General features: G+C 37.6%; 1 protein-coding gene and 1 long non-coding RNA gene across 2 annotated transcripts in view; one reads left to right on the plus strand and one right to left on the minus strand.

The window, feature by feature from the left end:
* Positions 1 to 27,566, plus strand: part of NEGR1 (neuronal growth regulator 1) — an 886,099-nt gene that overhangs the window by 829,773 nt on the left and 28,760 nt on the right. The gene's annotated exons all lie outside the window — the stretch shown is intronic.
* LOC143649526 (uncharacterized) overlaps positions 2,294 to 27,566 on the minus strand; it is a 33,243-nt gene continuing 7,970 nt past the window's right edge. The window contains exons 2-4 of the long non-coding RNA XR_013159086.1: positions 26,702 to 26,857; positions 16,124 to 16,236; positions 2,294 to 3,127 (exon numbers count right to left, since the gene is read on the minus strand). This is a non-coding gene — a long non-coding RNA (uncharacterized LOC143649526). The remainder of the gene's footprint in view (positions 3,128 to 16,123; positions 16,237 to 26,701; positions 26,858 to 27,566) is intronic.

The following is a 27,566-nucleotide window of genomic DNA, read 5'->3' on the forward strand; positions in this document are numbered from 1 at the left end:
CTTAGAGATTTTGCTGACTTTGCAGATGTCTTGACATCTAATTGGGATTTAAAAGCAACAACAGGAGCCCAGGAAATAGATGATTTTAACTCTGACCTTCTAAATGAAGACATTCCCCAGTTCTGTGTAATCAGTTCCACCTTGGAAGGCTGGCTGTGTCATGATCTCTGGTTATCTTTATTTTCAATTCATTTTGTTTTCCCTTTTAAACTTACCATATTGCTAATGATGAATAAAAGCCATCTCAACCTTTCCCAAGCCAACATATTTGCCAAATGCTCCTAAACAATATTATAAAAGTCAGGGTTTGCTCGTGCCTAGTGGTATATGTTAGTTTTGCACTCCTGACTTGATCCAGTACCAGTTCAATGTTGACCTCAGTTTCTCTTTGATTGGTTTTTTTTTTTCTTAATTTCTTTAATGGGACAAAGATAAGCAAGCTGTTGACAGAGGATTAAAACTTGATGCTAATCCACATTTATTAACTGCATGAAGACTTTGCAGATGTCTTGAAATCTAATTGGGATTTAAAAGCAACAGGAGCCCAGGAAATAGATGATTTTAACTCTGACCTTCTAAATGAAGACATTCCCCAGTTCTGTGTAATGAATTCCACCTTGGAAGGCTGGCTGTGTCATTCATCTAGCATAACCCCCCCAGCCCACCTCTTTATTTTTATTATTACTTTGGGCCTGTTCTCACTAATTAAATTATAAATTCCTTGAAGGTTAAGACAAGACTCCAACACAGGTCACACTGTGAATTGTTCTGTGAAGTCAACAATATACACAGGATTGGGAGAGTGTGTTTTATTATTTAATTATAGAAAGCATATTTTCCCAGACCAATTGACCCTCAAGTACTCTTCATTTTCTACGCTGTACGGTGGAAAAAGTACTTTAATTTATATATATCCAGGTTTTGGCAACCTGGCAAAGACAAGACTCCAACACAGAGCCTTGTACAAAGCATGCAATTGCATGATTTTTCCCCATGTAGAATTGCTTGTACTGAACTATACATTTACATTCAATATGCCACAATAATCTCCATAGTGACTAAAACACCAGTGTGTTAACAAATTTTATGTCCCTCTCTAAGCATTACCCATAGCCTTCATATTCTTCATTTTGCTTCATCTTATGTCACCCTTCACATATAATGTGTATAATTTACTTATTTATTATTATGTTTCTATTCTGCCCCACCCCCTATCCAACCTAATTTATAAGGCAGAAATTTTTATCTTCTTTGCTCACTGCAGATGTCCCAGAGCCTAGAGAAGGAACAGATTCATAGGAGGCACCCAATACATATTTTTTGAGTGAATAAATGGTCCAGGGAAAGAACAAGTGAATTACACAGGTCCTTAGAGCACACATCTGGCTTCATCTTATTTTCCTTACCATGGCTCTCCTCTCTTATTTAATCATATATTTACATATTATTTATTAGTACTATAAACACACACACCTTTGTAAGTCTTATCCATTTTGCCCTCAAGAACTTGTTATTCCTTTTGAGACACGACAATAGATAAATGGGAATTGGCACCACAACCTGTTTATCAACTAATTGGTTGATAGTTTTCAAGTTATACTCAAAAGATTGGAATAAAACAAGTATTTCTTATATTCTCTTTAAAGGAAATGTTGGGGTTGTTTTCATCATAGCTGAACACCTCGTCTGATTGTACTTTTAATGTAATCTCTGGCTTTTAGAACAGAAGCCTCTCTCCCTGAACTCCCCTGGCAGAATCATCTGAAGTATCATTTTGTATGATTGGCCTGGTGTTCGCAGTCTCCTGACAGGTAGGGGCATCCTGCTAGACAGGGCCCTGCTTTTCTGAGGTCTGCTTTGCACTATAGAAAGGAGCTACCTCAGGTGGGCCACAGTGACTCAGCAGGTAGAGTTCTCACCTGCCATGCTGGAGACCTGGGTTTGATTCCCCGTACCTGCCCTTGCAAAAAAGGAAAAGGGAACTACCCTGAGAGCACCTACTAGGGCTGGATTTTCCTCTTTGCTTCCCCATTGCTCTCTTAATGGCACACTCTCACGGAAGGGCTCTTCTAAAAGGGTCTGTTGAATTTCCCAAATATCAGCTATTAAGTCTTTCCTTGATCTTAAATGAGTTGTCCTAGTCTTAGAGAAGGATAAAAAGAATGCCTAACAAACGTATGCTATGCCTACTTAAGGAACAATTGTTGGTTTCTGGCTGATGCTGCTGAGTATGTTGTGTTTTTCCCCCAGTACATTAGGTTACACCATTGATATCATTTATAAGTGGATTTTATTGAAATGTTTTATATGCAATATCTGCTGTCCTAAAATAATGCTAGCTGTTCTGTAATGCCTAGCTTAAAGAAAATACAACTTGATGACTTTAGTCAAACACACATATAATTTAGTGATCAGGATGATAAACTTAAGGAACAGACAGGCTGGGGTTCAGATTCCATTCTGCCATTTGTTCTGCCACTGTAAAATCTTGGACTGTTACTTGACTACTCTAAGATCCCATTTCCTCACAGAATAAGGGCTTGTGAAGATTAAATAAGAGAATTTATGTAATGTCTTTATAGCAATGCTTAGCATAAAACTTTGAGAGAGAAAATAACTTGGCTCTATTTCCTCAATATCTTCAGTGTTTGTTAATGCACACACTTCCACAAAGCTCTCTGAATACCTTTAAGCCCCTCTTTCCCCAATAATTAATTTCTTTCAAACGATAAAGCCATCTTCTCTCATCAGCCCTAAATGTAAGTTGCCTCTTCCCAGGGTCAGCTTATGGATATTTGACATGGGATACAAGTCTGAAATTCATTTGTGACATTTATATAAGTCAGATGGGAAGATTAGACATAAGCAAACAGTGTGTCTCTCTATCAGCATGTGTTCAGCCTTCTGTGGGAAATATCAAGAGAACTTATTAGAGTAATTTGCAAAGTTTTGTGGGCCAGTTTGCTTATTCAAATTAGCAACTGATTATGTATTCAGGCTCTATAAGAGAATAAATTAGTTCAAACTTCTTCAACAAAAGGGAAGTTAGGATGGGCCACGGTGGCTCAGCAGGCAGAGTTTTCACCTCCCATCCGGGTGACCCGGACTCCATTTCTGATGCCTGCCCCTGCAAAGAAAAAAAAGAGAAGTTATACCTTCAAATTTGGCAATCATGACCAAGTTCAGGATGTTAATTTAGTTTAGCTAATTATGCAAACTTAAAGACAGTCACTTAGAAGTGATCTGTCTTCTTGAAAAAGCATGCATTAGGATAACGCATAATTTTTGCAAAAAAAAAAAAAGTCCCTTGTGGCATAGTAGATTGGCTAAAATTTGTTATGATATTTTTGTTAATTTAGCCAAAGACTTGAAGCAACTGTCCTTTCTTGAGAACAGCAGCACTTAGGTTTATTATGAATTAAGGAGTTTTACGCTTGATATTATAAACAGATAACATTGGATGAGCCCCCTTTGTTTGGAAAATAGGTTGCAATTTTACAATCACAAAGAAGAAAAGTAAGCCTGAGAGAAAACTCACTACCCATGAGGTAGACAAGATGGGTTTACTTCAAATTCAGACATCAGCCAGCCTCAGAACTTTGTATGTGGCCATGATATAGGATAAGTCTGAAAAAGAATCTAGACAATTGGAATTGAGCCAAAAATAATAATGAATGCTTGTTCTTACTGCTATCAATGACAGCTCTGACATAGAAAAGATGTGAAGTAAGCAAAGAAGTTTGTTTCTGGATTTTTCTATATCCCTTTTCCTTATACTTGGTGTCTTTGTATTCTGACTATCTGGGTGCTTCCTTACTTCTCTGTCCAGATAACTTCAGAGTTTTCCCTGCCTCATTGCACCATTCAAACCTACCCATGACCCATTGCCTCAAAACCCTAATTTAGGCTTGCTGACAATAGGATAATAAAACTGCTGGTGACGTTCTACTTAGCACAGACTTTGAACCAGTTGTTTTGCTAAGTGAATGATCTCACATAATATTCAAAACAGTCTTATAAGGAAAATAATTTCTTTCATTCTTTTATAATTGCGAAAGCTAGATCTGACAAAGGTTAAATAAATTGTCTAGAGCATGGTGAGGCAAGCCGTGTTTTAGTGGCAAACTTGAAGTTGGTATTTACTCTCAGTGTTGTGAGTGCGTGGTGGTTCCTTAAAGTTCACGTCCTAGCCTAGGTTGCCTTATCTTAGTCCACATCCTGTTTCATTGGCCACACAAACAGAATTGGGAAGAACTGAAGAAGTTTGGCTACCAAGACTATGCTTGACTATGTTTCAACCACATTACTCTATGACAGAAATACTGGTGGATATTGATTAGTTGAGATATCACTTTGTCGTTCTTCCTAGGAAACATAATCCTCAACCTAAAGTAAAATGCACACATCACTCATTCATTTATTCAAATAATGATATTAAGTACCTACTATCATCTGAATACTATGCATTCGGAATAAGAATAAAACAACAAGCATTGTACATGTTTTTAATGGATTTAAAGTCTAAAGGAAGAGGCAGACATTAATGAAATAATTATACAAATGAAAGTAAATTGCAACTGTAACAAGTGCCATTAAAGAGAAGTATAGGGCAGTGAATGTCGGTATTACTGATATCTGATGTGCTCAGTTAAGTCCTAGTAAGGTTCTGAGAAAATGATGACTGAGCTGATATCTAAAGGAAGAGGAAATTACAAGAGGAGAGTAAGAGAATTGCAGCCATGAAGTGGGGGTGGAGGGAAGGGACCTGAATAAATAATTCATATGCAAGCAGAAAGTAATAAGTTGTGCAAAGAAATCATTATGATTACTCATTACGAGTACTAGGTGTACTCCAAAAGATGGAGAAGAAGCTCTATGGAGATGGGGGAGAATTCCATTAGGGGAGCTCCAAGGAAGAGTTGGGATTAGACTCCAATATTGATGAATACTCAGGATGTCGACATGCAGACATGGGGCAAGGGGAGGATGGATTCAAGGCAGAGGGATTAGTAAAGCAAAGAAACAGAAATAAGAAAGCTAAGCCTGGGTACAAAGAAAAGTTTGCCTAGGTAATGGTGTGGTAGGCAAGGCACAAAGATGAAGTTGGGTAAAAAAATAAAGTTGCGACTAGGTCAGCAGATATTTTAAATGCCACCCCAATCTGATGGGCAGCAGGAAGTCTTTCAAGGCTATTGAGTAGTCCAGTGGAAGCCAGGCAGCTCTGGGAGTTCTCAGAGAAACTGAGATTTCAACTAAAGGGCTGGCACCGTGAAGATTCTTGACTCAGTCACAGGAAAGAGATCAAGGACTAGTCAGCATGTACAGCTCAAAAACTTTAGTGCCTAGCGAAAGTACACACTTGAGGGATAATGAGCATGGGAGTTATTCAAAGGAGGAGAAGCCTTCTGAGGTTGGGATCAGTGCATTAAAAGGGCCTGAGAGGGGCCCTTCCGCCTCTGGCAATACTAATGAGGTATTGAGGAGCTGTACTTTTCATTGTTTCTTTCCAGGTGCTGACCTGAGTGGGGGCTTGGTGGGGAGGGTGGGGGTGGCTAGGAAAGTGTGTGCATGCCAAAGGGAACTGCTGGTTATGGATCTTGGGGTCACATCCCCCTCCCTCCTACCCTATCTAACCTGGCTCACAGTCATATAATTAGAGCTATAAAATTTAGTTTGGAAGCTTCATACTAAGAAGAAAAAAAGAAAGGAAAACAGGAGTGGTGGTTTGAAACTGTATTACCCCAGCAAAGCATGTTCTTAAAATTAATCCCCTCCAGTGGGTGTGAACCCATTGTAAGTAACACCTTTTGAGGAGGTTACTTCAGGTAAAGTGTAAATCACCTCATTCAGGATAGGTCTTAGTCTTCTGACCGGAGTCCTTTATAAATGGGATGAATGCAGACAGAAAAACCACAGTAGCAAGAAGCTGAAAGCAAGGAAACACAGAAGAGAAGGGAGAGGCCAGCAAACGCCACTATGTGCCCTGCCATGTGGCAGAGGAACAAGAATCACTGGTAGAATCTTCAGGAACAAAGCATTGCCTTGAAGCCTCAATTTGGACATTCTCACAGCCTCAAATTCTAAGATAATAAATTCCTATTGTTTAAAGCCAATTCATTTCATGGTATCTGCTTTGAGCAGCCTAGGAAACTGAAAAAAGAGGCATGAGGTCATTCTAAACTCAGATTAGTAAACCATTTGAAAGACTAACTTATTATCTATAGAGAGACTTTTTTGCTTTTTTCTTAGAGAAGGGTCAGGCAAGACTTCATGGAAGAGAAAAATCTCAGAGCTGATCTTTTAAAGTTCAGGTGATTGTATCCTCAAGCTGGAATAGTATTTTCCAAAATATCGACTTGAAGATGGAAGGGAGAGAATTTAATTTATACCTAAAGAAAGACGATGTTTAAAAGAATGGAAGGAGATCAATGAGACAAGAAAAAAAGACCTGGGCTGACAAAGAACTTGAAGCTGGCAATCTGTAACCTGGTGTGATTTTCTATGTCAGGGGGAGGTTTAGAGGAATGGGGTGACAGGATCAAAGAGACAGAGGGGAGATAACTTTGTTAGAGACATGAGGGATTGATGAAAACTGGGAGACATTGAGGCATAAGAGCCACTAAAGAAAAAAAATTAAAGTCATTTAGGTAACAAATGACCAAGTTCTGGATCCAATATAATTCCATGTCAAAAGACGTATTTGATTAACATTTGGAGAAGGACCTAGAAAAAGCACTCCTTGTGACTGAAGAAGTTGGAATTAGGGACTCATTCATCCATTTAATGAATATATATTTTGTGCCTTGTGCACCAGACCCTGTGATAGGAATTGAGCTCACAGAAGTTAATAAAGGCATAGTTCTTTCTTTCAAAAACATATGGCATACTGGTATGAAGAAAGCCATATCAAAATTGGGCAACAAAGAGACAACCTGAAATTGTGCAGAATATGACAATGTGTTGAGACAACCAAAAATATTTAAGGAAGACTCTTTTATGCACAGGACTAATATGGTAAGCATTATAGAGGTTACTGTAAAATGTAGAACCAATCCCTGTCATCAAAGAGCTCACAATCTATCTGAGTTTGCAAGACACAAAGAAACAATAGGCTAAATAAAGTAAGGCAAAATCTAATCTAATGACAGAGGAATGGTAGAGATAATAAGAGCTTATGGGAGTTTAAGGCATTTAGGGAACATGACCACAAAATAAGGGAAGACTTTACAGTGATGTTGGGTCTAAGCCTATACCTTGGTTGAATTTGCATCCAGCCTAACCTAGAGACTCATGTGATTTTGGAATCAGGGAATGAGCTCCTTGGGGCAGCAATGTGCTACGTGGACAAGGGCAAGAACTTTGCAGTCAAATAGATCTAGGATAACACTTTCGTGTATCTGTGTGATTTTTTGGTAGTGAAGTAGATTCTCTGAAACTTAGTTGCCTTTTTATAACACAGGAATAATAATAGCAGGTCCTATTTCACACAGCTGTGAGAATTAGGGAAAGTAAAGTGTGTAAAACCAAGCCCAAATATACATGTACAAAATGTTAGTTTCTGTAGTGAATCAGCAAATGAACAGCTTGTTAAACTAAGTAGATCTGGGTACCATAACCAGACCTTTCTGTGCGGCATAGTTCACATAGGAAAGAACTGAAAGAAAATGCTGGGAATCGAAGAGGAGCTTGATCCTGTTCTTTGGAGCTTAGGTCTATCTTGTTGGTGGTGAAGCATCACTGAGAGCTCTTCAGCAGGAGAGTGGTATGAGAAGGTACTCCCCAGGTAGTGTGGGGAGAAGAGAGGGGGACATAAACACAAGATTGGAGGGGAAGAAACAAGAGACACGGTAAAAGAATTCCAGAACCTAGTGACCAATTGAATGAAGAAAGAAAGAAGGAAGAAACATGAGGACTCTCGGAAACCTGGGGAAGATAACAGTGCTTCCAACAGAAACCAACCAGGAAAGCAGATAGAGTGACTAGTCATGGCAGTTTGCCTAGGCCTGGCTGGTTTCCTGAGATAAGAGACTTTCAGTACTAAACCCAAAAAGTCCCTGGGAAACTGGGACAGAACTGATCACGCATTCCATTTCACCCACCGGGACTGAAATTACTGGCATGCCAAAATACATTTAAAAAGATTGGGAAAAAAAGGCATAGACCAAGGGAGAAATATAGGGGAAAAAAAAGAAAGGAATGATACTTACCTGTAAAGAGGTATATGATAAACTTGTCTCGGCATGTCCAATGGCACTAGTAATTATTTGTCTCCTAAGCTAGGAGATAAGTTTATGATTTGACAGCAATAAATCATAAATTAGTGCTTTAACCTGGAGACATGAAGAGATATTAAAGAAAGAGCAGGTAAAAGCCCAACATAATAGTCAGAAGATCTTAACTCACATCACACATTCACTAAAAGCTAACTGAATGAACTTGAACAAGCTGCTTAAAGATACTAGTCTTCCATCTGCATGTCTACATTCATTCTTTCATTCGGTCAGTCATTTAATTCATACTTGAGAGAGTTAGGAGTTAATATCGCATTCACTGAACTAGGCTCTAGGGTGGAGTTTCTTACCCTCAGCACTCTTGACATTTTGGCCTAGATAATTCTTTGGTGTGAATTGGGTAGGAGTGGGGACTATCCTATTCGCTGATAGGATATTTAGCAGCATCACTAGCCTCTACCTGCTAGATAGCGTTAGCACCCCCCCAAGTTGTGACAACCGAAAAATGTCTCCTCAGACATTGCCCAGTGTCCTCTGGTGGGCAAAATCACCTCCAGTTGAGAAGCACTGCTCTAGGGATGGAATGGTAAGCCTTCGTAATAAAATTCATAATAAAATTGGGCAATTTCTTGCCTCCAGTTTGCTCAGTTGTAGAACATGAATGATATTGTTCCACTGCTAAGATTGTTTGAGCTTTAAATAACTTCATCTTAAGATGGTGTTGTTTTTAAACTGAGATTTTAGTGAAGGGTATAAGGGAAAGTGGAGTCCGTGCTGCAGACAAACAGAGAAAGGCATGCATAAATGCCCAGAGTAAGGGATAATGGCGCTTAAAGGAACAGAAAGAAGACTGGCATAGCTGAATAAGCAAAAGCAAAAGAGGGAATGGTAATAAATTACACTGAAGAGGCAATCACATTCTAGATCAGGTACAAAACGTTTTAAAACACTTTAAATGTTTGGCTTTTATTCCAAGAGCAATAGGAAGTCATTGAAGAATTTAAGCAAGGGGATTTTTATAGTTACTCTTGTTTTCTGGAAGCAGAAAATGGCTTAGAGAGAGCTACAAGCAAAAGTAGGAGAAATAGACCAGTTAAGAGGCTGATCCAGGAGCCATAAGGATTCCTGAGCTAGGCACACAGTAGTGGAGGTAAAGAAAAATTGACAGAAACAACTTATCAAATGCCTAGTATATAGGAATTGTTCAATAAGTATTATTGCTATTATGATTATTAATATTATGATTTTTAAGTTCTCCTATAGTCTAAAAGAAGTTTCAAGTTTATCACTGACAAAGAATTAACATTCATTAGTTGTATAGATCAGGGTATTTTTAATGCCAGTGGCAAAAATGTAAATAGTTTAAGCAAAACAGTGGACTTGCTTATGTAACTAGAAAGCTCAAGTGAAAGTTGGGCTTCAGGAATGAATGGATTTAAATAACATCAAGATTCTGTCTCTTTTCTCTGTTTTTCATCTCTGCTTTCCTCTCTGATGAGTTCATTCTCAGACATTTTCTCTCTGTGGGGTTGCAAAGATGCCCAATGCAACACCATCTTTGCAGCTTGCACTGAATGAAAATGGAGCATCTCCTAGTAGTAGTTCAAGTAAAAGTCCCAACGTTGATTTTACTTATGCTTGTTTTGTTCATATGTCCATCCTTAAACCAATCTTGCACAGTTTTGGGTTTGGTGCAGGAAAGAGAAGAAGGTGAAATTAGATCCCATCTGAAGCTATTGACTGAGATTAGTAGATGGTTGTCTTCCCAAAGGTATGCCAGGTATCTGCAAATGAACACATTTACTCTTCCTCCCCTATTAAATACTCCCCCATAACATAACGTGCTCAGCCTCTCCTCAAAGGGAGATGACTGAATGCCTTCTCCAGTAACTGCATCCACCTCCAGGTTATGGATATCAAATTATAGGCGTACTTCTTAGTCACATATCTCTTCACACTTTGCTTCCAAATTCTATCAAACCAAGTAGATAAAAGCAGACTCTGGGGACATACTGTTTAGGTTCAAGTTCAAGCTCTGACAATTATCTGCATAAAATGTTGGACAGTTTCCTCAGTTTTCTCATCCTTAAAATATAGTGATAATAATGATATCTACCTCATAGAATTGTGCAAGAATTAAGTGGTTAAATATGCACAGAGACACCTGACACTTGACACAATTCCTGGTAATACTAAATGCATATTAGTTCTTATTTGCTGCCACAAGAGTTTTTGATCGCAAGCAAGAGAAAACAACTCTAGTGTAAAACAGCAAAAACAAAAAGAAGGGGCAGTATGGGGGAATTATTTAAAGAATACTGGGTTTTTCCTAGAATTATAGTAAACATTGAAAAAACTGTTGTTGCAAAAGGATGAGAACTTGTTCTAAGGACCTAAATAATAAAAAAATAATAGATTCTGAAGAGATATTTTGTCTCATATTTAAGTACCTGGCAGACAGTCTTATTGTCACACTTGCATCCCTAAATCGGTTGGCTGATTGGCCAAATTTGGGTAACATGCCTACACCCAAGCTGGGGCTGGAGGGAGACAGACTCATCCCCACACAAACCAGAAGTTGTCAGTAGGAAGGGATGGTGTCCTAAGGATGGAAGCTGGGCAAGATAAACAATCAATATCCACTACAGAAGTTTGCAAAGCCTCTTTGCATTTGTTTCCACAGTGGATCCTGCAATCCACTCTGTGATATAGATCTTGGAAGTATCTTCATTTTCTGGACAAGGCAATGCAATCAAGTGATTAGTTCAGCTTAAATGATTAGTACGTGACAAAGCCAAAACCCAAACCTGGATCTTTTGGTCACAAATGTTTTGCTCTTTGCATTTTCCTATGCTTCCCTTGAGTATTTTCTACACAACCCCAGTCTGGGGATCTACATGGTAAGAGGGGGAAATAAGTAAAAGAAACTCCATAAGGAAAGCTAGATATTAGATAAATCATAAAGGTTTCATATCCCAGAAACAAACTAAGAAGGATTTCAAAGAACTGATCTTATTGGGTGTGAGATGATGAGAAAATTGCAGAGAATAGAGATAGTGGCGATGAAAACTGTGTGTATGGAGGATACTGCAGATGTGAAAGGCTCAGGTAATGGGACAGACCATCAGATAGTGGGACAAATTCTATTCTATCAAATAGAGCAGAGTTGAAATCAGAATTAATGATAATAGACACAGTCATAACCTAGTTCGGAAGAAAAGGAAGTCAGGTAATCAACTCTAGTAAGAATTTCGTGAAGATGCAAATACTCATGAAATGCTTAAAATTGGCATAATTTAAACTCATTTGATGCTGATGGATGGAGTGCTTTTGATAAGGGAGTTGGAGAATAAATTAAGACTATGAATGTGAGAAATGCAGAAATCAAGTCTACAGAATGAAGTTTCAGTTCAAAAATAGGAAAGTGAGCACATGAATCGAGGTTGAAGAGGAAAAAAAAAAAACCATGAGAGCAGTGAGATAGTCAGCAACCAGTGTTTGAGAGTAAATGTGAGACTAACATTTGCAATATAACTGTGGCTCAGTTTAGAGTAAAGCATATGGGCAAAGGCTATTCCTTTGTGTACAATTCTGATTTCTAACCCCTCTACTACTGAGTGTGGGGCATTCTCCATTTAGTACTATCGTCCATCAGTGAACAATCTACTCAGAACCATTCCAGATTTCATGTGGATCCTTATTAGCTTTTCATTTCCCTTGGAGTTTTTCTCTGACAAGAACAATACTTTCCAGTTCAAGCAATTCTGCAGCATAAAATATCATGAAGGGCAATAGCAATTGATTGCACTATTTTTTTCCCACATCATACTGAAAAAAAGCTGCTGGTGTTATATCAGATCTTTCCCCGGCCTGGTAAAAGTTGTAATTCTACCACATGATAAGCTGATTTGTCTCCAGTGTTTCCATTTCTTTCCTATTTTAGTATAAAAACTTGGTCCAGTCACTGTTGTCTTCCTGTGAAATTAAACATGAGTTTATTTATATCCTGGACATTGAGTGGCATTTTACACTAAATGTGCTGTGCTAAGAATGATGGCTCACTCATTACAGAGCCAGAGTTGAAGATTTCAAATTCTATACCCAAACTCAACTAATATTATAACCCTTTCCCTGCACTCCAAGGGCAGGTTACTATATGATTAAAGGAGCTTTTGCAGTTAGTTCCCACAGCATGTCCTTGGTTGCACCTCAGGTAGAACATAAAGATGACATAGAACTCATAAAGGATGCGTTGGAGAATATCTTGTTCCCTGAATCCATAAAGCACATCTCTGAAACCAAGCCTGTATCATCTACCCTTAAATGTATAATGGCCTTTTCAGTTTCCAATTGTCACTGCATTTCTGTACTTTCAAAAAGCCATTGGGATACTTGGAGTATGAAAGATGCCATATAAAACCAAAATTAATTCCATACTATTCCAGTAAGTTGCCTCATAAATACTTCTTAAAATGGTGAAATACTTTCAGTTATAGAAATAAAACTTATATATTCATGACCTATGTATTATTTCATCTTCTTGGAAGTCAAAGGACCCTTCCAGTGTTTATGCTGCTGAAATAAATCTGCTGTGCGTATTTTTGTAAAGCTTGTTAGTACAAGTTAACAGTGTTGTTGGCGCTAGCACTTTTATCAGTTGTATTTCCCTTGTAATTATTTATATGCATTTTTCTTCCTTGTTCTAAGTGACCAGGCTCCAATTTTTCCCCTAACCTACTTTCATATCCCTAAACAGCATAATTTGGTATATGGCAAGGAGTGTGAACCTGACCTAATGACTAAAAACATGGTATGATGGAGATTTCAATCAAATTAAAATCACACAATGGAAGAGCCTTAGCATTTGCCGTATTTGACTTTGAGACAGGGACATGGATATAATGATTTCTCAGGTTTCTGTTTTTACCAATGAGTTACACTTCACATGGTATTTTTCTCCTTATCTGAGCATTTCTTTTGTCTTGCCCCCACTGGAAGTCCCTTTTTTATCTGGAACATTAGATAGGAAACTCCAACATTTTAGTTGTGAAATTATTTTCAACCCTTGTAGCAATGTTAATTGCAGCTTTAACAAGAAAACTTGTCAAAAGTTAGGAAAAAATTAAACATTCTGTGGAATTTCATGCATAGTGATCTCATTGAAGATTATCTTTGCATCTCTGCACCAAGGAAATCCATGGGTATAAGAATTAGCCATCCAATTTGACATTTAAAAGAACAGAATAAAATATAAGGAGGTTCATGGTAATTGTGAGTGTATGTGTGTGAGTGTGGGGGGGTGGCTTCGGGGAGTTAACAAAAGAATATAGAGTATCAGGAGCTACTCTCTTTCTCATGGTGAGATTATATTCCCAGAGTATCATGGGAATGATACTATATCATGATGCTTGGATGGCTTTTATTCACCCAGTTCAGCTAATAATTTTGTGCCTGACCGGTTTTGGGGCACAGAATGGGAGTGTAAAGTTGTGTAAGATATGGAACCTGCCTAAAAGAATCCATGATCTAGTGAAGATTACATGTTAAAAATAAAATCCCATTTGGGACTAATTTTTTCAGGATTGTGTACTAACATATAAAATACTATCGTTGGGTATTTTAATGGGTATAATAAGATGAAAAATTCCTTTTCTTCAAAAGAACTTTAAATACTTATTTTTCAGTGCTTGTAGAGTAATCTTCACAGTCTCCTCGAGGGCACGGACAGAGCTCTGGTCATTTCTGATTGCACAGTACAGCCCTCAAGGCTAACAGTTTGCGTGTGGAAGGAAGAGTGAAACCACCTACTGGGCAATCTGTAGCATCTGCTGAGAGCCTCTTGGTTTTCTATTAGTTCTTTCCTGGGATCATTTTACACTGTAGAATTGGAAAAAGTAAAGAAACTCTTACTTTTCTTAACAAAAGTCTGTGAACTGCATTCTAGAACTGTTTAAAACTTCTAATATTAAAGCTCCTATCTTGAGCAAGCAGAGCCAAACTACCTGAGGAAGCATCTGAAGCACCCTCAGGGGGCCTCTTCCAAGTGCCCAATTGGTGTAACTGATTAGGAAATGAAAGTCCATTCCTGCTGTGGAAAAGATCCTAAAGATGATTAGAATTGGACTTTATTCTGAATTCCCATACACTGCGCCAAGCCGGTCACGGATTCAGAAAACATAAAAACCTTGAGGAAGTCACACATGATGCTACCACAGTTAAGCTCACCCGCTTTTAAAATGTGTACTTTTCCATGCTAAGAAGTATTATATATTTACTAAAGATTGTGTTAAAACTACAAAAATATAAAAGAAAAAAAGGGAATTATTACCTGTATTTTCAACTCCCAGAGATACACACTACTAACATGAAACCTACTTTTAGCATTGTATATGAATAATTCCTCTTGAGGAAATATTTCTTATACTTCAGGCATGCACAGAATTTACAATGTAAAATGATACATTACATCGCACCTTGATATTTCACTGATTTTTTTGTGTACTGAATAACAGCAAGATGTCTGACCTATGAATAATAGCATTGTATATAAAATCCAAATAAGCTCACAAATTTTTTGAAAATGTAAGGCAAATCTGAAAATAAATTTCTTCATTTAAAAAAATATATTCTAAGCTTCTATTAATCAGTGGGAATAACGGGAATACAGAGATTAATAAAAGACAGTCCAGGCTGAGAAGTCTACATTAAGCAGCTTGTTCTAGGATTTGGAGTTTTTAGACGTGGGTTTGAGTTCATATAATGATTGTGAGCAGATCAGTGAATCTCCCTGAACCTCTGTTCCACCTTCTATAAAATCGGGGCCCTAATAAAGCTTACCCTAAAAACTTGTAAGAATTAAGTGTGGTAGTTAGATTCAGGTGTCAACTTGGCCAGGTGAAGGTACCTAGTTCTGTTGCTGTGGACATGAGCCAATGGTACGTGAACCTCATCTGTTGCTGATTACATCTGCAGTCGGCTAAGAGGCATGCCTGCTGCAATGAATGATGTTTGATTTAATTGGCTGGTGCTTAAATGAGAGAGTGCAACATAGCACAGCCCAAGCAGCTTAGCATAACTCATCTCAGCACTCGCAGCTCAGCCCAGGCCTTTGGAGATGCAGAAAGGAATCACTCCAGGGAAAGTTGTTGGAACCCAGAGGCCTGGAGAAAAGGCCAGCAGAGATCACCCTGTGCCTTCCCAAGTAAGAAAGAACCTCAGTTGAAAGTTAGTTGCCCTTCCTCTGAAGAACTGTATGTTAACTAAATAAATCCCCTTTTATTGAAAGCCAATCCATCTCTGGTGTTTTGCATTCTGGCAGCTAGCAAACTAGAATGTTAAATGACATAATTTGTGTGGAATTGTGTTGTAAACTTTAAAGTGTTTACTCAGATGGCACTGGCATACAATTTACTAAGTGCTACTTAATATTTAGTAAATCAAATTGTTGTTCTTCTTTTCTCATCATATACCGGTTCACAGAATGTAACTGAAAATGAATACCTACCAGCAAGGCCTGTTTTCCAAGTTAAAAAATTTGGAGGTAACTTCTTTGCTTAGATTTGAGCATTACTAAGATGACCCTTCTATCCAAATAACAACCCTGACAGCAGTTTTGTTTTATTTTCCCATGAAAGTGACAGTTTGAAATTTGCAAAACTAAATGTATGCACTACTGAATACAGTTTTAGTCAATATAAGTAGTTTCAAATTAAATGTTGCAAGCAATTGGGTATGGGACTGGTTTATATCATGAACCAACAAAAGCTGCATATGAATGATTAAATCTTTGCATTAACTCTTTCTCGTGCATCTCCCAGCCTTAATACTGCAGGAATGGATATGAATTCTGATCTAATCAGGTGCAGTTGAGGGGAGCCACCTAGTTTACTTACTTCTCAAGAGCAGTACAGGTTATAGCATCACGTCTCTGTGTGACTAGTAAACAGACTTGAGAGCTCTGTGTTTCCACACCATCTCAGTGACAGGCTCAGATTACTCTTGACAACTAAATAAACAGAAAGACGCAGCAGCGAACCATAAGTCTCTTGAAGAGAAAATGAAAAGCAGTGAGTTTTTTTTTTTTATCATAGCCCTTTTTATTGTGCCGTTATCACTGGAATCAAAGATTCTGGAAAGCTCTTCATGATGTAACTTACAATGTTTACTGCTGTACAATTTGGACCCAATTGCATAAATTATGTGTAAATTGGGGAGCACCTTGACCTTTTTGTATTTTTGCCAGACTGTGTTTGTTGTCAGCTGCTCTGCATCTTTGGAAGACCTTGCCCTACCACCTGCTTCAGAGTTTTTCTGCTTCTGGACTTCTACATCATCTCCTCTAATCTCTCTCAGCTTTTTCTTACCAAGGGCTTCTCTTATCTGACAGGGCACAGGGAATAATAGCTTTTTTTTTTTTCCCTCCTCAGCAGTCTCTGCAAGCTTAGAAAGTTTCTCTTTCTTCTAAGCTCTGTTAAGCCTCACTTGTATTCCTTTCTTTCAATACTGAGCAAAGGTGCCAAGAACTAAAATTTCTAAATAACCTTTCAATGACCAGTAAATAGAGCTTTCTCGGCCAGGTGGACAAAAAGAAAAAGGTTTTACTTTCCTTCTACTTGGGTCCTTAAGCCCTTTCCCTTAAGGCTATTGTTGAGCCCTGTGTATGTATCAAAGATGTAGGTTTATTGAAGCGTTTCCTCTTCCAGTCCCCATAGCGAATATATGTCTTTATTTTTTTCTTTTAATTATTTCTCATAATAGGAGGTAATTTCTGTGATGAAATATTACTGATTTTTTAAAGTATTTTTGAAAAGGAAAAAAAAACTTTACAGGAAAGAATGATTCATTCATTCACTCACTCATTAAACCTGCACCAGGCACTTACACAATCATCTTCAAGAAACATGGCTACTGGAACACTAGCTCCATATTTTCAGGCAGTTCCCTCCAGCCTCTCCACCACATTTTGACTAACAAGGTAGTCCATTCTAGGCACTGAGAAACCCAAGATGCATAAGACATTGTCTCTATCTGAGGCGTCACAGTTTCACAGAGAGAAAAACATAATCAGTGAGATCAGTACGAGTTATGTTCAAGCATTTGGGGATCACGTGATGAAATTAGCTTGCTTAAGAAAGTCAGGGAAGGCTTTTGAAAGGTGGTAGAACACCAACAGAGATTGAAAAGAGGATTAAGAGTTCAGTAGGCAGAAAAGATGCAGATAAAATCATTCCAGATGCAGAAGGGCAGTATGCCCTGGACCTTCAGGGAACTGCAGGTAAAGCCATGTGGTTGGAGGAGAAGCAGGGCCCCACGCTGGACTAGGGGTCTTGAAGTTTATCTAAGACACTGGAATTTTTTTTTTTTTGCTTAAAACAATAACCTTTTATTTTTTATTTATTATTTTTTGTTTATTTTTAATTTTTTTTAAATACCCAAAAAAAGAAAACAGTAAACAAATGGAAACATTCATAACTTTTGATCATTTCATTCTACATGTATAATCAGTAATTCACAATATCATCACATAGTTCCATATTCATCATCATGATCATTTCTTGGAATATTTGCATCTATTCAGAAAAAGAAATAAAAAGAAAATAGAAAAAAATGCATACATATCATACCCCCACCACTCCCCCTCACCAATCACCAGGATTTCACTCTAAATTTATTTTAACATTTGTTCCCCCTATTATTCATCTCTGTTCCATATGTTTTACTCGTCTATTGATAAGGTAGATAAAAGGAGCATCAGACACAAGGTTTTCACAATCACACAGTCACATTGTGAAAGCTTTATCATACACAATCATCTTCAAGAAACATGGCTACTGGAACACAGCTCCATATTTTCAAGCAGTTCCCTCCAGCCTCTCCACTACATTTTGACTAACAAGGTGATATCTATTTAATATGTAAAAAATAATCTCCAGGATAACCTCTCGACTCTGTTTGGAATCTCTCAGCCATTGACACTTTAGTTTGTCTCATTACGCTCTTCCCCCTTTTGGTCAAGAAGGTTTTCTCAATCCCCAGATGCTGAGTCTCAGCTCATTCTAGGGATTTTCTCAATCCATTGACGCTGAGTCTCAGCTTATTCCAGCTCTCCCATGTTGCCAGGAAGGTCCACACCCCTGGGATTCATGTCCCACATAGACAAAGGGAGGGTGGTGAGTTTGCTTGTTGTGCTGGCTGAGAGAGAGAGGCCCTATCTGAGCAACAAAAGAGGTTCTCTTGGGGGTGACTCTTAGGCCTAATTTTAAGTAGGCTTGACCTATCGTTTGTGGAGTTAAGTTTCATATGAACAAACCCCAAGATTGGGGGCTTAGCCTATAGCTTTGATTGTCCACACTGCTTGTGAGAATATCAAGAATTCAACTTGGGGAAGTTGGATTTCCCCCCTTTCTCACCATTCCCCAAAGGGGACTTTGCAAATACTATTTTATTCACTGTTCAAATCACTCTGGGATTTATCGGGGCATCGCTCTGAACAAACCAACAAAATCTCAAGTCCTACTCAAGGTTCCATATACTTATGGTGTTCAATTAAGCTGTCTACATAAGCTATATTAGGAAATGCACTAGTAAAAATATAAATTTTGTACCAAATAAACATTTTTTGCTTTAGTCTCTAACATAAGGTAAAATTTTAAAATATTAATTACCATCTATTTTCAGCACCCTACAGTAATAACATTCCTTTGTCCTTTGTTCTTCCTCATGCAAAAACATTTTTTTAATTTGTACATTTAGTCACTATCATTATATACTCTAGGCATTCCTAGATTATACCATCTCAGTCTTTATCATCTATCTTTCTTTCTGATTTCGTTTGTGCATCCAGCCCTCCTTCCTCTACCATTCTCACATTCAGCTTCATTCAGTATTTTAACATAATTGTATTACAGTTAGGTAGTACTGTGCTGTCCATTTCTGAGTTTTTTTATTCAGTCCTGTTGCACAATCTGTATCCTGTCAGCTCCAATTACCCAATATCTTACCCTATTTCTACCTCCTGATGGTCTCTGTTACCAATGAAATTCTCCAAGTTTATTTACTAATGTCAGTTCATATCAGTGAAACCATACAGTATTTGTCCTTTTGTTTCTGGCTAATCTCACTCACCCTAATGACTCAAGGTCCATCCATGTTGTTACATACTTCATAAATTTATTCTGTCTTATGGCTGCATAATATTCCATCATATGTATATACCACAGTTTGTTTAGCCACTCGTCTGCTAATGGACATTTTGACTGTTTCCATCTCTTTGCAATTGCAAATAATGCTGCTATAAACATTTGTGTGCAAATGTCTGTTTGTGTCCTTGCCCTCATGTCCTCTGAGTAGATACCTAGCAATGGTATTACTGGGTCATATGGCAATTCTATATTTAGCTTTTTGAGGAACCGCCACACTGCCTTCCGCAGCGGTTGTACCATTTGATGTTCCCACCAACAGACATTGGAATATTTTGACCAGGGAAATGACTTATTCCAATACAAATTTTCAAAGATCTCTCTTGAAGCATATTTTAAAGGGAATGGATTAGTGGGAGGTAGAGAAGACACTTTAGGAAGGAATGACAATCATAAAAATAATGCAAAATATAATAGGCTCCAATGAATCACATACAGTAAATGAAGAAATTGCAGCATAGAAAGACTGGATATGAAACACACATTCATAAAATTTGGAATATATCGTCATTCTTATTTTTAATGATCTTTGAGCCTTTTGAGCATTTATTTATATTTAAAATTTTAAAAAGTCACATTTTAAATTCATGAATTTAAACAATTATTTGCAAACTTAAATACTAGGATCAAATTAGTTAGATGACCAAAAAGGTAGAACAAATAGTATATATAGCCTGATTCTTTAATCTTAAGCCTATGGCAAAATTCCTAATGGAATTTTGGAACATGGGCCAAGATAGAGGATTCCAAGTTAACAGATCCTCCTAATAGTCGCCTGCCATGAAGGAAATCAGGGTTCGATTCCTGGTCCTTGTGCCACCACACCCCCACTGCCCCCCAAAAAAGATCCTCCTATTTGGGACTCTTTAAGACTCAGAGACACAATGTGTTTTACTCTTATGTATGAGTATTATCTGAAGATAATGTTAAAAGCGATTATGTCTCTATTCTATATTATGACAAAAAACACCGTTAAGAGTGAAAAGGCATATCACAATTTTGAAGAAGATATTTGTCAAATTGTATCTGTTCTAGTTTGCTAGCTGCTGAAATGCAACACACCAGAAACGGATTGGCTTTTAATAAAAGGGGATTTAGTTAGTTCTTCAGAGGAAAGGCAGCTAACTTTCCACTGAGTTTCTTTCTTACGTGGAAGGCACAGAATGGTCTCTGCTGGCCTTCTCTCCAGGCCCCTGGGTTTCAACAACTTTCCCTGGGGTGACTTCTTTCTGCATCTCCAAAGGCTTGGGCTGAGCTGCGAGTGCTGAGATGAGGAATGCCGAGCTGCTTAGGCTGTGCTACATTGTGGTCTCTCATTTAAGCACCAGCCAATTAAGTCAAGCGTCCTTCATTGCAGCAGACACGCCTCCTAGCTGACTGCAGATGTAAATCAGCAACAGATGAGGTTCACGTACCATTGCCTCATATCTGCAGCAACAAAACTAGGTACGCTCACCTGGCCAAGTTGACAACTGAATCTAACTACCACAATATCCAATACAGGGCATGTATCTTAAATGTATATATTTTTAATCCCTCTACACTAAGATAAGGCCATGTATCAAGAGGGAAATGGGCAAACATGTGAAGAGACATTTTGCAACAGAGCATATCCAAACTGTCAATAAACATATGAAAAGGTATTCAATGTCAACAGGCAACTGCAAGTTAAAACAGCAATAGGAAACCTCTCCACACCCATCAAAATAGCAAAGATGAAAAATATAAGGCTGGATAGGATCAAATGGCTCTCTCATTAGTCCATATGGGGTTTGGGAAAACTGTTTAAATTTTGTCATAAGCTGAACTTATTCCTACCCCATGACCAAACAATTCCACTTCAAGGCAAACCCACAGACATAGGCCACGTGTCAATCAAAAGTGATGAACAAAAATGTCGAGAGTAGCATTATTTGTAATAGCACAAATCTAGAAACAACCCAAATATCCATCACCAGTGCAACAGGTAAACAAATTGTGCATTTTTAAATAACAAAATATTATACAGCCATGAGAGTAAATGAACCACGATCACACAATGAAGACTGATTCAACATGAATGAATGTCCCAAATATAATGTTGGATGAAAATAAGCCAGCCACAAAAGAGTAAATATGGTTTGATTCCATTTATTAAAGTTAAAACCTAGGCACTGTTAGAAGTTGTGGTAGCGGTTTCTCTTGGAAATGCAGAGAATGATTAGAAGTAGGCACTATGGATTCAGGGACTCTGATTATGCTCCTTGATTCTGGGGGTTGGTTACATGGATATGCTCCCTGCTTCCTTGGTGAAAAGTCATCAAACTCTACAGTTGCAACTTATGCTCATTTCTGCCATATTTTAATTAAATTTTTACATTAAAAGGATAAATGGATTAAATATGAGTAACCAGCTTCTATTATGACCATACAACAGCCTAATATTGTCATCTTTCATTAAAATCTAGATACACAAACTAAATTTGTAGTCATGTAAATTGGTCATAGGGACAGAACCAATGTAAAACGTGTCACTTTTGAAATATTTCCCTTTCTCAATAGTATTATGTGCAGTTCTTAGAAGTCATCCTGTCAGAAATAATTCATCTTACCTTCCCAAAATAATGAGCACATTATAGAGGCTTGCCTCCTAATTCTGTGAAATAATTTCCTATTTGATGACATTTAACAAAATATAGCTCCCCCCCCCAAGACAACATGACATCTCTCCAGCTTTGTTTTCTAAGACGGTTATCTCAGAACAAACTAAACAGAAATCTATTTGATAACATAACTGATTTGAAATGCCTCCTATCTCCTCTTCCTCATGATCTTCTGTGAAATGATTTCCAATGACTTCATCTCAAATGAGGTAGCATGGCTTCTAGTAAAAGGAAAAATATCTTCTAATATGGTCACAGATGATCTAATGGCCACGTTGATTCTCTTACTTGTAAATCTTTACAGCACATGATTCAAATGTTAGAATCTAAAAACAACAGTTTTCGTTTTGTTGTCATTTTGACCATTTCTTATGAAAGGATAATCTAAATAGCTATGTAATAAGATTAAAGAATTTGAAAATCAAGATCTGATATAATCTCTTTTCTTCTTCATTTCCTTTTTTTTGATCCTTATAGCAGAAAGGTAGGGAATTCAGTGACAGAAGTTAAGCAGCACAGCATGACACTAGATATGGCATTTACTAAATGTCCTTGGGAATGTCCGAGTAGGTCACAGGTGTGTGACCACTGCACTGTACTTGACATTGTACTTTTCCCATGCAGGTTCTCATTAGGAAGCCAACTGCCTGCTGACACACGAGAATAACTATATTGGGAGTTTCTATTTTTATATAGAGAGCCAAGTATATTTCCTAGATCTTATTCTCCCAACAGCATAAATCATGTTCCTCTCAGGTGTCCCAGTTTAGATTGAAGCTTCTTGTTTTGAGAACTTGACTTGAGTCTGAACACTAGGGAGTCCATTGTGTCAGACTGCTCATAGATAATTTACCCGCTATCCAGTCATCATTTCTAATTCAGTTTTTTTATAGTCCATCAGCCACTTCCTCTAAAGCCATAAATCCTCAACTAACTTCAAGTCTAACAATATTTAGAGATTCTTATTTCTAGGGCTCCGTAAGGAATTCCATATTCCTCGACTGATACTGTCCCATTATCTACACTCCTTGCTTAAAGACAGTTTTAACAGCCTATGTTAGTTAAAAATAAAACAAAACCAGAAAAACACTGAGCCTGTATCTTGATTTGCTTACAATTTCTCCTTGATTTATTGTGTTTCTGAGAAGACAAGCCTTAGGTTTTCCTCATGATAGATCATTAACCCCAACTACGGTTCAAATGAGCAGGCTGGTAGCACCTGGCTTGGATAACCCTGTAAAAGGATTGTTGGTACTGTTGTTGTTTCCAATTTTGCCAAGATCCAGGAGTATTTGTGAGTTGACTTGAGCATGCATTATATTTATGCATTGTGTGTGTGTGTGCACGCTTCACAGTTATTATATCATTCTCGTATAAGAATGTAAACTTCATGAGGGCAGAGATTATATCCCTTTGTGTGCCTGGGCTACTGTATTTCTAATGCCTAGAATAGTGTTTGGCATACAGTAGCTGCTCAAAGCATCCTTGTTTGAGTTCATCAGTATTATTGTGTTAGAGTGTTTGTTGCCTTTTGGGCAGAAACTGTGGTTCATCTTGTACTTTGTACAACCTGCCTATATGAATACCTCTTGCTTTTTTCATGGAAATTTACTACTGTCTAAACAAGGGATTGTCAAGCTTTTTCTTAAATGGCCAAAGAGGAAATAATTTTGGCTTTGCAGTCCTTAGTGTCTCTGTTCCAAGTACTCACCACTGCCATGTAGCACAAAAAAAAGTAGCCCCAGATAATACAGAAATTAATAAACAGGCAGTTAATTGACCTACAGCCATTTTTTATGTCTCTTGAGCAAAGGATAGTTTTCAGATTTTTACATGGTTGAAAAAAATCGAAAGAAAAATAACATTCCATGATGTGAAAAAAAAGATAAATTAAAATTTCAGTGTTGATAAACTTTTATTGGAGCATAGGCATGTCCACTCATTTTGGGCTTTAATGACAGAGTTGAGTAGCTGTAACTACTAAATAAAATAAGAGATCCTTTAAAAAAAAAAAAAAAGGTGGGGGGAGGTACCTGGAAGTGACAGGGAATTTGTCTTTTCATTCTCTGCCATAACAATGTCTTTATCTTCAAGACAAATAAAAAGTTCAATATTTTCATTTTTGGAGCCAGGGGCTCCTAAACCTAGAACTTGCCAATGGTACAAAAGAAAGACTAAGACGTTATTCTAAATGTGTCAGTGAGAATCTGTAAAATCTGTAAACACAGAACACAATTCTCAGTTACCTATAATTGATTCAAGAATAAAATCTCTAAATGATGTCCACAGGTGATGCTAAAGAATCCAATAAATCAATAGGGCTAGAACTCTTGTGTTGCTCAACTTGACACCAACAATTCTTTGCAACAAAAATTGAAATTAACATCTCGTTTTTATCCTCTGACACACTTGGAAGTGCTAATGCAAATCTGGAAAATCTATACATCAGTTAATTAAGAATTGACTGTGGATATTATATTCAATAAACTGTAAAAATCAAATGAGCATTACATATGTTCAGTAGAGAAAGGAAGCTAATGTATATTTCTCACAAATTATTTCTTTAAAAAACTGTCAGCATGAGACAAAGTATATACAACTGATAAAGACATAAGGATGTGAGCATTTTCCAGTTGGAATAGGAGCTTCATGAGGACAGGTATTATATCTTAGTTATGAGTGTATCTTCAGTGTCTACTCATTTAATGAAATAATTCAAGAATGATGCTCACAAACTACACGTTCAGTCATTTATGCATTCAGCCAAAAATATGCATATGATAGCCACTCTGCAATAAGAGTTTGAAGATTCAAAGATAAGGAATTCTCTACCCCTCTGCAACAATTTAAGTGGGGAAATAAAATATAATTAATAAAAGTAGACACTATGTGGGGTGTGAGGGTAGTTCAGTGGTAGAATTCTCACCTGCCATGCAGGAGACTCAGGTTCAATTCCCAGCCCATACACTTCCCAAAAAAACCAATAAAAACAAACCAACAAAAACTCAACAAATGGTGCTGCGATAACGGGATACTCACATTGAAAAAGAATGAAATGTGATCCTGCCATACAGCATACAAAAAAAATAGTTGACACAATGAAAGATATAAAAATAAAAGGAACTGGAATGCAATGTCTTTTTAAATGGCAAATAAGTAATAATAAGGGCTAGAGAAGTTGTGGGGAGGAGTGGATTGCTGAAATTTAGAGTGGTCATTGAAGGTTCCTGGTGGAGGAGAGACTTACAAGGGTATTTAAAGGATGAATAACCATTCAGTTAATACTTGATGAATGAATAATAAATCTGAGATTTAGTTAGCAAAGGAGAAAGAAGGATACAAATAGGCAAAATTATCAGCTTTCTGAGCCCTGCTCTTAAATCCACTGGTAAGTTTGAGGTAAATAGTCACCTCCTGACATCTGCAGGAGCCATCGAGTCTGCCTTTTCTCTACCTCTGGCTGAGTCTCATGAAGTATAAATCTAAGGCCTAATCTCAACACAGGAGGGTCTAGAACACATGGGTAGAGGTGGGGATAGGATTTTTCCAGAAAACTCACCGAGTTTAACATCTAGCAATATGATCAACTACGGTAACTCTCAGCTGTTTTGACAAAAGGTTGACCTATTGACCGTAACTTTCTGCCAAAACAAGGCCCAGTAGAGGGATTCTTAGTTTTGCCTCATTCTGCCCTCACCTTTTGCTTTATGCTTTTATAACCAGGACTAATGCTCACTCCCCTGGCCTACTACCACTGCAATATGAAAAGAGTACTCACATTGTCCCATGTGAAATTAAAACATCTGATTATTTAATAAAGGAAAAATTTTCTTGGGTTGTTTATTGAAGGTATGGAAGAAGCATCTAAAAGTCAGGGAAAAAAGTGGTTTAACCATTGTATTTTAAAATGTCTGATGTGAATGTTCATGTAACATGTGGAGTTACTATTTGCAAATGCACTTGTATAAAGGGGATATTTTTTCCAAAGTAAATCATGGGGATTTGTTTCCTATCATTGTGAAGGAACACCTGCACATTTTGTGATTCAGCTTCTTTTATAGGATATAATCATCGCTATGTGTTTTTTTAAAATATTTACATACAAGTTTCATACACCTATTTCAGTTACCACTTGACATACTTATCAAGTACTAGTCTTGTGCTAAGCTTGGAGACTGTTTGATGCTAGATGGTTTAGATTCCCATCATCAAAGAGCAAAAAATACAAAACCATGGGCAGAACAAAACAGTCTTTTGTACTTTTGCAGTGTTTTCCCCTCCAGATTGAATTATCTTTTCCATAAATTCTCGTTCATGCAATATTCCTAGAAATATAGGCACACATGTAACCATTTTAGCTACCACTTGAAGTATTTTCCAAACACCCACCATGTGCTTAGCATAGAAATGTTCAAGGGTAATATAGATTTCCATCTCCAAAGAGCTAAAAACAATCTAGTATTGGTGATGACACTTTATTCAGAGAGCTATGCTACAGATCAGAATGGGATTCCTTAAAATCCCATTATGCCTTCCCATTGCACTAAAAATAAAATCCAATTTCATTACTGTTGTCTATGAGACACTGAGTGATATGACCACTGCTCATTTACCAAGAATCATCACTTACCCTGTTGCTCATCATGGCTCACCAAGATCTTTTGAGGTATAAGCTCAGAACAGGCACCCTGTTACTTCCATCTTGCTTCATTAGCCGAAAGAAGTCTCATGACTTAATCCAAAGTGATGACACAGGGAAGTATGCATGGCTCACAGCGAGAGGGCCCTGAAAAGTATGTAGCAAAGGGCATGGATACAGGCAGGGATAAAGAATAAGGACCAATAGCAAAAATCAACCAGGTTACATAGGGATATATATGATTTGGAGTTCTTCTGGTTCTTGATTCTTTTCTATTCCCAACCACACTGATTTCAAATGAGTTAAAATTGTTGACCACACAACACAATGGCCATGTGGTTGACTACGTACCTACTCATAGCCATGAGTATTTTGCTCTCATTTGTACTGATTTGTACTGATACTCATTTTGTACTGATACTCATTTTGGAACTATGCCTCCTATATTCAGCTGTAGTTCTCAATAGTCCTGTATTCCACTGTATTCTCCTATTTTTCAAATGAAATTGTGTCTCCTATATTCAATTTGAACCATGTCTTTCATTTTATTTGTATGACCCCTGGGTTACTAGGGCTTGAATGGAATGTCACCATATTACTTTTCTTTCAACACATATTAAATATGATGAATTATCTTGCCCAAGACTGATGATGACAGATGTTCATGTACCTCACCATGCATCATAAATGGTCCATAAATGGAAACTTGTTATAGTCATTCTACTGTTTTCTACTGATTCTTGGTCCCCCTCTCTCTCTTCCTCTCTCTCCCTGCAACCTTTCTGCACACAGTGAGTATCCTACAAATGCTAACTTGTAACTCACTGCTTTATCCTGTTTCAAAATATAGGTGACC

Source organism: Tamandua tetradactyla, chromosome 11 (assembly GCF_023851605.1).
Source record: "Tamandua tetradactyla isolate mTamTet1 chromosome 11, mTamTet1.pri, whole genome shotgun sequence".
In the NCBI taxonomy this organism is placed as follows: Eukaryota; Metazoa; Chordata; class Mammalia; order Pilosa; family Myrmecophagidae; genus Tamandua; species Tamandua tetradactyla.